The sequence below is a fragment of the Nicotiana sylvestris genome, chromosome 3 (genome assembly GCF_000393655.2).
Source record: "Nicotiana sylvestris chromosome 3, ASM39365v2, whole genome shotgun sequence".
Lineage (NCBI taxonomy): Eukaryota > Viridiplantae > Streptophyta > Magnoliopsida > Solanales > Solanaceae > Nicotiana > Nicotiana sylvestris.
This window is the reverse complement of record NC_091059.1, coordinates 56,630,929-56,643,533: the sequence shown is the minus strand read 5'-3', so window position 1 is coordinate 56,643,533 and position 12,605 is coordinate 56,630,929.

The window sequence follows — 12,605 nt, the reverse complement described above, 5'->3', positions numbered from 1 at the left end:
TTTTTTTATTTTCTCCTAATGACTTTTTGATAGATAAGTAAACTAGTAAGGGTAACCCATGCTGCGCATGGGCCTAATAACAATGTATTTAAGGGATGTTTACATAAACAGTCGTCCATATTCATCGTTTATTTTTCAAATCGTATACATAGTTTATACATTGAGTATATACAATTATACACATATAATATATAAATTATACATATATTATATCTTTACCAGATATTTTTAGTTTAAACAATTGAGCGGACGACTATTTGGATTAATTCTTCTATATTTAAGTTGTGCAAATTAGCGTGAGTGAATTATTTTATTAATTTATATGCATTGAAAATCCAAAATTGTCACGCCCCAAACCTGAAGAGGCGTGGCCGTACTCGGCCGAGCGTACCACTCTGTAACTGTGAACTCTGGAGGGTAACCCTCAAGGTAGGTCGATAAGGCCATATTCTGAATCGTCTAAAAAATAACGTTTCTCTCATCTGTGGGGTAAACATACCCAAAAGCTAATATATATAACCGTGCAGGACAAAGCCGCCATGAACATCTACTGATATACAAAATATACAGGATTCGTCTACAAGCCTCTAGAGATAACTGAACTGTATTATGGTCGGGGCAGGGCCTCAACCTACCCATCAAACCTGTATATGTAAAATGGACTCCAAGGCCTAGACCTGGTAACTCCGAGGAAGTGGAGCTTACCAACTAAGCTGATGATTGACTCCGTCTGCTGGGAAGGTCTGTCCAACTGTCAATGAGGACCTACAAGCATGAAATGCAGCGTTCCTGGCAAAAAGGGACGTCAGTACAAAATAATGTATCAAGTATGTAAGGTGACAGAATAACTGAAAGCTGAAACTGAACTGATAATATAATAACTGAAAGTAACTGGGAGTCAAAGATAATCTGAAGATATGCTTACCTACTGATATTGGCTCAACTCTTTCAATATAATAAGTAAAATAGCTGTTCGGCCTTATAAGGCTCGGTATGTGTAGCTGCTCTGCCGTAGTAGGCTCGCTCATAGGCGCTCGGCCACAGTAGGCTCGTTATATAACCCACCATCTGATCAGAGGTTGCCCAATAAGGGCCTGCCAATCGATTATAGCTCGATGGTAGTGAAAATACTGTAATACTGTATATATATAGACTCTCTGCTCTCTTGGCTGAAAGAAGACAAAACTAAACTAAATATGAAGTCGCGATACGGGAGAATGCTGTAACTTATGAGACTAGGAAAATGTATATAAATTCAGGAATATGAACTTCTCTTTATATCTCGTTATAAAACACATGTAGTTACTGGATCATACCAAAATGAAGGAAATGTTTAGCCTTAACATACCTTAACTCTGTTGAGTCTTTAATACATTCCAAGCAATTCTTCAAACAACTCAACTCAATCTACCATAGCATAAGGAGATTCAAAATCAGTGCTGAGTAAAGGCTAAGTTCGCAACTTAAACTAGTAGCTAGTTTACGTAAATTTAGGCAGCATCTCCCCTGTAACAAGGCCCTCCTCCAATACCATATACCAACAACAACAAGAACACAACAATAACAATATGTATGCATCATTTTCCAACCTGATCTCCATCACAATAGACCACAAACAACCCACACACCCTAATCACTTCATACATAAAACGACAACCAAAGTAGTGCCAAACAACCTAAAAGAAGTAATGACGAACAACCAGCCCACCATTCCATAATTATGTGTTGTTTTACCACACATTTTTTCCTCCAAAAATCCATAAAACATCAGCACAGGAGGCCAACACGAAACAACCCACAAACAATCCACTACAAGTCAAATAACTCGAACTCACGGCTTCAGATCACCGTCCTATGAGTTCTCACTATTAGGAAACGAATTTATCAACCTTCCTTGATATTTAAACACTTAAATACAGATATTAGACATTTTATTAACTATGAATTACCTTCCAAAACTCAAACTACAAAGAAAAAGAGAGGCGATATAGCGATACTTATGTCGTAAGGACCGTTCTAGTGTTATCGCTTCTTGATTTCATATTCGGGATGTTAATATTATTTGAAACCCTAGAAGGGAGCTTAAGGATATGTTTATGGGTGTTCTCTGGTTGTATTATACTAAAAAATGAAGAGAAAGCCAACCTAAGACTTATATATATCAACTTTGGAAAAGTCAAAGAGGTGCTAGCTTGGCACCCTAGCATTAGTCCATCTTCCGACGCTTATATATTTTTATCTGGATGTCGTATGAATGATCGGTTAAGAGAGTTGGAAACTACATTCCAAGACCTGCAATTTGGTATATAATATGTCCCAAAAAGACCTCATATCACACGAAATGTACTGCTCAAAAAGCTTTAGTGACACACCTACTTGTCACCTATGCAGTCTGCGCAGTCTCGCAAAACTGCAAATATCTATCTACTCCTATGTCGTTCAATGAACGGTTTAATGCTTTAGGAAATAGACTCGTAGATCTTCAATTTGGTAGGTAGATCATCCCGTAATTCTAAGTATATTGGGAGAAAATCTCAGCTGCATTTTACCTAAGTTTCAACACATTTATAATGTAACTTGTGATGTTCTTTGCCAACTTTTGTTTCACAACTCGCTTGACTTCAAAACATAACACACGACTATCATAAAACCAAAAAATAACTCATAACATAACTTCCTTATCATTTTTAGCACCCTAGTCTCACTCCAAAAGTACATGTTATAATATTCCCAACTTGTCGACTTCTGACGAAACTTATTTTCTTCAATTGGTTTAGCTTCTAAGCCTTCCAACCCTCTTGGTACTTGCGGTCCATGATCTTAAGTATTTGTAACCTACAAGTTAACATGACTAACTTACTAACTTACTTTATGTACTTTTAGAGATGATCTCATTTCAGAGCTTACATCAATTGACTTACGACGTACTCTCACATATGAAACTATGGGGTGTAACATCATTCCTTCCTTTGGATAATTCGTCCTCAAATGTTGACTGATGCGCTTATCAGTTTCATAACCTATAGCTCTTACGAATAATTTAGTACTGTCCTTGACATCTAGGCAACTATTCTGTGAATGAATCTAAAGGCCAGGGCATTCCCCCCTCAGACCTCTTTCTCACACCACGACTCGTGGTAGAAATTCTTCCAATCTCGTAGCTGTTGCGACCTTCTGTCATGCAGCCTGTATGTGCGCCTATGCGACTCTTCTCTCCTACTTCCTCCGGTTTTTATCCAATCTCTAGGCCTCAATTTGTAAATATATACAGAACTATGGCAAGTTGTCCCACTAGGCATCTATAGGTGTACTGAAGTCCTTCGCTTAGTACTTTGTCGAACTTATGACTATTGCTATATCTTGTTTCATAGCCTCAGATATCTATCCTTATGGCTTTAATGCATCTAGGCAGATCATAATATACCATAACACATACTTTGATTTATTATTATCGAGGTCTACTACCAAACTCCAAGTTACTTTCTCGCTGCTTATCCTATATGTATAAATCTAAGTCCTTTAATGCTTCCTCATTACTATTCATCTTAAGAATAACAAACAGATCACATCTCGTGCTTTGGAACTTGTACCCATCTATTGTTGATTCACCTTAATATTGATCTATAATCTACCATTGATAACTTGAAACCTCTTACATAATATATTGTCACTAGGACTCACGTCTCACACAGGAACATCTGGAGTTATTTGCCTGATCCACCTAGAGATGATACTATACTTCAATAACCGTATTTCATAGCATCCCAATGTGATTCACCTTACAGTGGTATTCTAATATCATGCAATTCATGAAATCCCTTCTCTTTGAATAATTACTCAATCGAAAGCCTACATGTCATCCTCTTAACGTTTATCACAATTACACCCTTATTCTTCTACCAGGGCGGCATTCCATATCTTCTAAATGCTTATAGTCTTAAACTCCTCCGAGTTCATTCAGGCTATACAGAGGATTCCATAACTTATGGAAATCATCAGCTCTCTTCTTCTGATGGGCTTAATCCTGAGGCTTTACCTATTCTCGTCACCTTCTCAATCACCTCTTCTTATCCTTACTCCTGTCCACCTAAAACCTTGTTCCTCTACCATACTTTAGCTTGCGACCTACATATATCTATTTATACTACGCGCAACCTTCTCTAACTTGCTAGCACCATAGATTTCTTTATGTTATTCTGGAACCTCAAACGAGACATCATATCGTCTCTAACTCTTCTTTACTCTCTTAACTAGACCTCTATACCTAGAAACTATAGGCTGGAAGATATGTCACTAATGACAACACTATCATTTCTGGATACAAAATTACGAATATGATATCTGGATTATTCGTAACCTTATGTACTTGGGCATCTCGTACCTTCTTCATATGTACCTTACTTACCTTTAAATATTGCATCGTATCTTCTATCTCTTTCATAACCTCCCTCCCACATAGGTGGAATTTGCATCCACAACTTAAGATCTACTATAATACTTGCACATCATGTGCATACACAATCCGACGAAAGCTTCATACTGACTTCTTATGAAGTTGGTACTTTTCTAACTGGCTTTATCATAGAGCCATTATAGGATATGACTGTTGTACTCTTTCTCTTGTACATCTGATATTAAGCATGATTATGCAGTGTTTTAAATCACGATTTCTATGTTTAGCAAGGTCTAATAATAAGACCCCTTATTCACTTAGCTGATGTAACTCTTTAGTTTCCCATTCTCTCTAAGCCTTTAAGTAGGCTTAAGCTATCTTTCGATCTACGGCTTAGGATATTAGTTATTACTTTATCCCCTTGTGGACGCAATGGAACATCCATGATATAACCTTCAAGCAATTCAAGCTTTTGTCTGTGACGTGGACTCAATTCTTTCTTTTAACTTATACTGGAGTATCCTATGGCTGTATCATTGTCAACATATATGCTGCATGGATAACACTTCGAAATCTTAAGTGTTCATAATGTAACTAACTCTGGGTCATTGATCGAATAATTTCTTTCGTGCCTTCTCAACCTTCTTTAAAAGTAAGAAATTACTTTTCCTGGTCATTCTGCCACTTGTTGCATGAATACTTGACTTATCTTAGCACCCATACCTATTGGAATTTCATGCGACTCATATGATCTTGACTATTACTTTGAATTTTACTTCTTGTTCCTTAGTCACGATAGGTGCCACTTTATCATGGAGTGCATACAATATTATAGTGAGACTACTGTTACAAGACCATTTCTTCTTTAGGTCACTATGCTTATGTTGAAGCCTTCTTCCTTATTTCCTCAGCTAGTCTTTTGTTGCAGTGCTTAGGGAAGACCATCTGACTCTTGTAAAGCTGCGAGATCATTACATTGTATACTCCACGGAATTCCTAATGTTCTTACTCGCCGTTCATTATCCTCAGTTACTTACCTCCGCGCCCTTGTGCTCATAGGGTTGCTTTTGAATTGAAATTTCAGTTGTCTCCCTAGTGGCACTCTCTTTTACTTTCGTAACACTTATACTGTACCTTCTACTACCCTAACTCCTATCTGAATATTTCTCAAGGATTACGATGACATATCTGAGAGACTGAATTTCCTATGCTGGGTTTCACTAGGTTTATTTTGCATGATCTACTAATTTATCTAAGACCTCTTGTCTAGCCATAACCAAGCTCTTTCTAATCAACTACTAACTACTCGTTGGTCCATTCTCATATCTATATTTCGCGTAATCTCTCCTGGGTTGTTTCCTTTGTCTTATCTTACCTCTTGCACCGGCTCCTTATGTATCAAGTGTTCATTTGCACTTAGTTATCAATAACATCCTGGGAGGGAACCCTTAATGCATCTCCCCGCCATCGTGCTTGTATAATGTTCTGGAGTCATAACATATATGTAGGATCTGAATAAATGCAATCTCACCCCTTTCGCGTTTTTACGACATTCTTCCTTTACTAGTCCATAGTTACCTCTTCATCTTTGGCATCTTTTCACATCTTCACCGACCCTTACTCGCCTTGCGGTAATCCTTCTATACCAGAGATAACTGAATTCTTATGCGCGAGGGTGGCACCTAGTGTAACTGGCACACTTAGTCCCTTAATCATAACTCAACTCACATTACTTGCTTTAGGGAAGCGTCTTCCTGAATGGCCTTTAAAGGTTATTCTTCCGTTGTCCATTCTATCATTTTCGGAACACAATTTCTGAAATTCTTACGATGCCGACTATTATCGAATCCTTTGGTCCTTAAATCATGTACGATTTTTTTGATTTTTTTTGTTTACTAGCCTATGTTGATTCCTCTTACTTCGGGGGTCTAAATTTTTGTTATGGTAATCACATTGGACTCACCAACTTATTTCTCGAAATGAGGATATGAATTTTGGTCTATACCCTTTTATAGTCTCAAGGCCTGTCACCTCTTGTTTTTTCCTTCACTTGGCTATAGAATATTTCATCATATCATATTATGATTTACCGTTACCACCCTTTTATCACATCTTACTCGTAATTCTTCATTTACTCTATTCTTATTCTCCTGCTAATATCTTTGTTTATTACCTTATTCTAAAAACTTCAACAAAACATTCTTTTGATTTTAGCTCCCCTTGCTCTATCCACTAGCTCTTCGGGTTGCCTACTATTTCCTTTTTACTAGGGGCGGGAGTCATACTAAAGTAAATATTTATCCCTTCTAGGATTCCACTACATGTCTTCTGAAATTTTTGAACGTTCTTGTATTCATATCTGACTGTACTATTCTAGAGTGCACCATCTTGTATGCACGATCTAATAGGGCCCAAACAGGGTCACATCGTCAAAAATTCTCTCTCTCTACTAATGCCCTTATCTGCTGCTGTATTAGCGCTCTGGATAGCTGTAAGTTTTCTAATTGCAAGTATCTCTATAATTAGCAAACATAAGTCTTGGCTCGAGCTCTTATGACTCAGCTTTATAGCACGATGTGGATTTGAAAGAAGGGTAACATACTCCTAAATGCCTTGTAGCTTCCTGTTTATATAATGTGGTGCACAACACATCTATAAACAAGGCTCTACTAGACACAACTTGTAGACTCCCTAGGACAGAACTGCTCTGATACCAAGTTTGTCACGCCCCAAACCTGAAAAGGCATGGCCAGCACCTGGTGCCATACTAGGACCGAGCGTACCACTCTGTAACTGTGAACTATGGAGGGGTAACCCTCAATGTAGGTCGATGAGGCCATATTCTGAATCGTCTAAAAAATAACACCTCTCTCATCTGTGGGGTAAACATACCCAAAAGTTGATATATATAACCGTGCAGGTCGACAAAGCTGCCATGAACATCTACTGCTATACAAAATATACAGGACTAATCTACAAACCTCTAGAGATAACTGAACTATACCATGGTCGGGACAGGGCCTCGACCTACCCATCAAACCTATATATGTAAAATGGACTCCAAGGTCTAGACCTAGTAACTCCGAGAAAGTGAAGCTTAACAACCAAGCTGATGTTTGACTCTGTTTGCTGGGAGGGTCTGTCCAACTGCCAATGAGAACCTGTAGGCATGAAATACAGCTTCCCCGGTAAAAGGGACGTCAATACAAAATAATGTACCGAGTATGTAAGGCGACAAAAGAACTAAGAGATAAAACTGAACTAATAATATAATAACGGAAAGTAACTAGGAGTCAAAGATAATCTGAAGATATGCTTACCTGCTGATATTGACTCAACTCTCTCAATAGAGTAAGTAAAATAGTTGTCCGGCCTTATAAGGCTTGGTATGTGTAACTGCTCTACCGTAGTAGGCTCGCTAATAGGCGCTCGACCATAGTAGGCTCCGTATCTCAGCCATTCTGTGCTTGCTTATAGGCATTCGACCAAAGTAGGCTCATTATATAACTCACCATCTGAACAGAGGTTGCCCAATAGGGGCCTGCCCATCGATTATAGCTCGATGGTAGTGAAAATACTGTAATACTGTATATATATAGACTCTCTGCTCTCTTGGCTGAAAGAAGACAAAATTAAACTGAATATGAAGTTGCGATAAGGGAGAATGCTATAACTTACGAGACTAGGAAAATGTACATAAATTCAGGAATATGAACTTCTCTTTATGTCTCGTTATCAAACACATGTAGTTACTGGATCATGCCAAAATGAAGGAAAGGTTTAGCCTTAACATACCTTAACTCTGTTGAGTCCTTAATACCTTCCAAGAAATTCTTCAAACAACTCAACTCAATCTACCATAGTATAAGGATATTCAAAATCAATGCTGAGTAAAGGCTAAGTTCGCAACTTAAACTAGTAGCTCGTTTACATAAATTTAGGTAGCATATCCCCTGTAACAAGGCCCTCCTCTAATACCATATACCAACAATAACAATAACGCAATAATAAAAACATGTATGCATCATTTTCCAACCTTATCTCCATCACAATATACCACAAAACAGCCCACACACCCTAAACACTTCATACATAAAACGACAACCAAAGTAGTGCCAAACAACCTAAAAGAAGTAATGACGAACAACCATCCCACCATTCCGTTATTATGTGTTGTTTCCCCATACCTTTTCTTCTCCAAAACTATGTAAAACATCAGAACAAGAGGCAAACTCAAAGCATCCCACAAACAGTCTACTACAAGTCAAATAACTCGAACTCACGGCTTCCGATCACCGCCATGTGAGTTCTAACTATTAGGAAACGAATTTTTCAACCTTCCTTGATATTTAAACACTTATAATACAGATATTAGACATTTTATTAACTATGAAGTACCTTCCAAAACTCAAACTACAAAGAAAAAGAGAGGCGATAAAGCGATACTTACATCGTAGGGATCGTTCTAGTGTTATCACTTCTTGATTTCGTACCCGGGATGTTAATATTCTTTGAAACCCAAGAAGGGAGCTTAAGGATATGTTTATGGGTGTTCTATGGTCGTGTTATAATGAAAAATGAAGAGAAAGACGACCTAAGACTTATATATATCAACTTTGGAAAAGTTAAAGAGGTGCTAGCTTGGCACCCTAGCATTGGTCCATCTTCCGACACTTATACCTTTTTATCTGGATGTCGTATGAATGAACGGTTAAGAGAGTTGGAAACTAAATTCCAATACCTTCAATGTGGTATATAATATTTCCCAAAAAGACCTCATATCACACGAAATGTACTGCTAAAGAAGCTATAGTAACATACCTACTTGTCACCTATGTAGTCTGCACAGTCTTGCGAAATTGCAAATATCTCTCTACTCCTATGTCGTATAGATGAATGGTTTAATTCTTTAGGAAATAGACTCGTAGATATTCAATTTGGTAGGTAGATCATCCCGTAATTCCAAGTATATCGGGAGAAAACCTCGGTTATATATTCCCTAAGTTTCAACACATTTATTAATGTAACTTGTGATGTTCTTTGCCAACTTTTGTTCCACAACTTGCGCGACTTTAAAATATAACACACGTCACAACCCAAATTGATGGTCCGCGATGGATGCCTGAATCCTACATCTCTAACATCCTTAAGCATGCGTTTAAGATATAATCATGGATAATATACGTGAGGGAAACCTATCCAAAAGACATATGTACATGCACATGCAGAATACAGTAGGCGAGCCAGTAAGGCTGCTATGGACAACTATATACCCAAAACTAGAAGCTGACAAGGCCACATACTATCCAACTATACATAACTGTCTACATAACTCTAATAGAAATACAACTGTACAAAGATGGTACCGAGCCATGTCATACCCATATATGTATACAAGCATATCACACCAAAATCAAAAGCAACTCCTGACAAAGTGGAGCACGCCAACTTTCGCTGATCAAGGATCCTAAGAAGGGGGACCGTCAGCTTGCCTACCTGCACTCGCAGGCATGAAACGCAAGCCCCAAGAAATAGGGCGTCAGTACGAATAATGTACTGAGTATATAAGGCATGAAAATTAGTACATAAAAGACATAGATGAAACATGTAATAAAGAAATCCACCTGTAAGTCTGAATAGCTTTTTAAGTTCTGCAACATATACTCTGAGGGTATCCCATCATATCATCTCAGACACTGTAGGAAAAGCCATCAACATTTATATATACGGCTAAAATCGGAGAGCCCATTTTATGATTATTATGACACTCCATAGCCCGTCTCTACAAGGCTCGAGGCACAAATCGAGGTTCAGCCCCGAGGGTCCCTATGTTCGGACTTGGGGCAGTGCAGATCGGTGGCTATGATGCACAAGCGGGAAATTCCCAAGGCACGTGGTTATAGCTAACAAGGTCTACAAGAATAGTACGAGTTCGTACCGTGACATTAAATGGCTGTACTAGACGCATATCTTTGTAATAAATGCACCTGTACTATGTTGGGATTCCCCCTCCTATATAAAAGGGACCCTTATCATTTTGTAACACACATGATATTCAATACAAGAACAAGAACATTCTCTGCTCTTCAACTTAAACATATTCTACTGTCGCTCCTTTGATTTTATTGCTTACTTTTATTGTGTTTTATTGATTGTTCTTCATTTATTATTCATCATTGATCATAAAGAGCCATCATCAAGTCCTTTAGGACTTTTAGTTCTTCATCGGCCATCCCCAGTTAGGTATTTTAGCTCGACCTCGAGGCCCAGCATAGGCCAGCTCAAGACCCCGATTCACCCCGACTCACGATTGTTCGATTTGCATAACATACTGTCCTCAAGCTCTTATCTCATTTTCTTGACTCACACTTAACATCTATCGCTTAACAACTAGCATTAAAATAAATCACGTATTTTTAAAACCACAAAATCAAATTAAATTGTAATTACCATTTTCAAGGTAAACAGTTTGGTGCCCACCGTGGGGCTAAAGATAATAGTGATTATTTTTGTGCTGGTTTATCGAAAGCACAAGTTATTCTTTACACTTTTTCTTGTCCAAGAATCTTTGATTTCAGGTCAAAATATCTAACTCAGTGAATGCGCCTGAAAACAACGGTCCTGAGGACCATGGAGAGAATTGTGTAGCTGTCCCAGGCACCGGTGTAGCACTACAAAACCTTGAGGATGCACCAGAGCCAATCCCCATGGATGTGGGCTCACGCAATGACCAACACATTGATATAAGCTCCCACATTAATGGGAGTATATGCCAAGAAAACCAACAAAAAGCTTAGAGAACCCCAACTAGGGAGGAACGAGAGGTTAGCCTTCACATCATTTTTGAGATGTTGCAGGCAAAACAACTGGCGATTGCTCAACTACAACGCCACCAAAAATCTCCAAGCACAACAGCACCAGAAACAGCTCCTCAAGCCGAGCAGGTACCGGAAAGATCGAGCAATAACGGGTCAGCATCAGACCCCGCTATTATGAAGATGCTCGAGGATCTCACAAAGAGGATTGAATCAGGCGAAAAGAAGATAGAAGCTAATGACAAAAAGGTGGAGACCTACAATTCAAGGGTCGATAAGATCCTGGGCACACCCCCGATTCTGAAGGGTGTAGATTCAAAGAAATTTGTACAAAAGCCATTCCTATCGAGTGCTGCTCCAAAGCCCATCCCGAAGAAATTCAGAATGCCCAATCTCTCAAAGTACAACGAAACCTCGGACCCCAACGAGCACATCACTACTTACACTTGTGTTGTAAAGGGATATGACCTGAAGGACGACGAGATTGAATCCGTCCTATTAAAAAGATTAAGAGAAACACTTTCAAAAGGGTCCATGATGTGGTATAACAACCTATCCCTGAATTTGATAGACTTATTTGCAATGCTGGAAGATTCTTTTATAAAGGCACATACCGGTCCCATCAAGGTTGCTACAAGGAAATCCGACGTCTTCAAAATCAAAGAGAGAAAAAATGAGATGCTACGGGAGTTTGTATCTCGCTTTCAAATGAAACGAATGGAATTACCACCAGTCTCCGATGACTAGGCAGTACAGGCCTTCACCCAAGGTTTGAACGAACGAAGCTCGATAGCTTCGAAGTAGCTAAAGCAGAAATTGGTTGAATATCCCTCCATGACATGGGCGGATGTCCACAACCGGTATCAATCAAAGATTAGGGTCGAGGACGACCAACTAGGAGCCCCCTCGGGCTCTGTATATCCTAGCAGGCTCCTGGCAAAGGAACCAAGGCCAAATAAGGAAAGGTACCAACCATACACTGAAGATCGAAGAAACGCCTCAAGGCGTAACATACCCCAAAACGACCTAAAGGCAGATTGAGGTCAAAATCCTTAAGGACTCGTGAGTAGAGCTGGATTCGACAGACACACAGGACCGATGGAGGCACCCTGATTATCTGAGTACAACTTCAACATTGATGTTTCAGACATCGTATCAGCCATAGGTAAAATCAAAGACACCAGGTGGCCAAAACCTATACTATCAGATCCGTCACAAAGGAACCCTAACCTGGTGTGCGAATTTTACGGCACACATGGTCATAGGACCAAAGATTGCAGACAGCTCCGAGAAGAAGTAGCCCGACTAATCAACAAAGGGCACCTCCGAGAGTTCCTCAGCGATCGAGCCAAAGATCAATTTCGGGAAAGAGAGGCGAATAGGAAAAATGAAACAGA